A 964-nucleotide genomic window follows, 5' to 3' on the forward strand; every position below is an offset into this window, starting at 1 on the left:
CCTAATCATTCCAATTCGAATGGAGAGTTTTTCAGACTAGAAAAAAAGACAAGTCCTATTTACTATATGCTACTTACATATGAATTAATTTGAATTCAAGAGATAGGTTGAAAGTAATAGTATAGAAAATAATATACTGTATAAAATTAAGCATAAGAAAGCTTGACTGGGTACATTAATGCCAAAGTAGACTTCAAGAAACAGAGTATAACTAGAGACATATAGGAACATTTCATTATAATTAATGAATCCATTTATGAGGTGACAATATTCCTAATGTTTAAGTGCCTACATACAGAACTTCAGTACATGAAATAAGACCTGATTTTTTATAATTTTCAGTTTGCCACTAAAATTCTTAATTTTGTCTTCTATTTACTTGAACATAGGCATTTTTAATGAATATCTGAAAGGTCTTTTATCTGGTTAACTTGTTATTCTAGTTCCATTATCTGCTGTTTCAACTGGGTTTAGGTCACATGTTCTTTTCTCCTACTTATCCTGGCCATTTTTAATTCTATGCCAAAAACTATATATGAAAATTGTAGACACAATTCAAGTTAAATTTCATTCTGGCTTCGCTCCTAGCAACACTATCGTTTTCAGACCTATCTATTCCAAACAGAGATTCAAATGATTCAGAGATGAGCCTGGTAAGAGTTGGTCATTTCTGGCTTTGATGTTGCTCCCAAACTATAGCCCTCAGCATCCCATTCAAACCCAGCAAAATTTACAACCTCTTACATTCCCTATGGCCTGGTGAGTTTACTGGAAGTTCTGCTCATTGTTCTACCTCTAGTAAGCTACCTGAATTTGTATATTCTTCAGAGAGAAAGACAATTACAAATACTCAACTGAATTCTAAGGATCTTCACTTTGTAAATTTTTCTGGCTGACCACTGCCTTTGTTTGTTCTTCAATCCCTCTTCAATTCCTTCCATTTTTCTCTGTCTCCATCTCTCCA

The sequence above is a fragment of the Bison bison genome, unplaced genomic scaffold, assembly GCF_000754665.1.
Source record: "Bison bison bison isolate TAMUID 2011002044 unplaced genomic scaffold, Bison_UMD1.0 scf7180017861099, whole genome shotgun sequence".
NCBI classification, from domain to species: domain Eukaryota; kingdom Metazoa; phylum Chordata; class Mammalia; order Artiodactyla; family Bovidae; genus Bison; species Bison bison.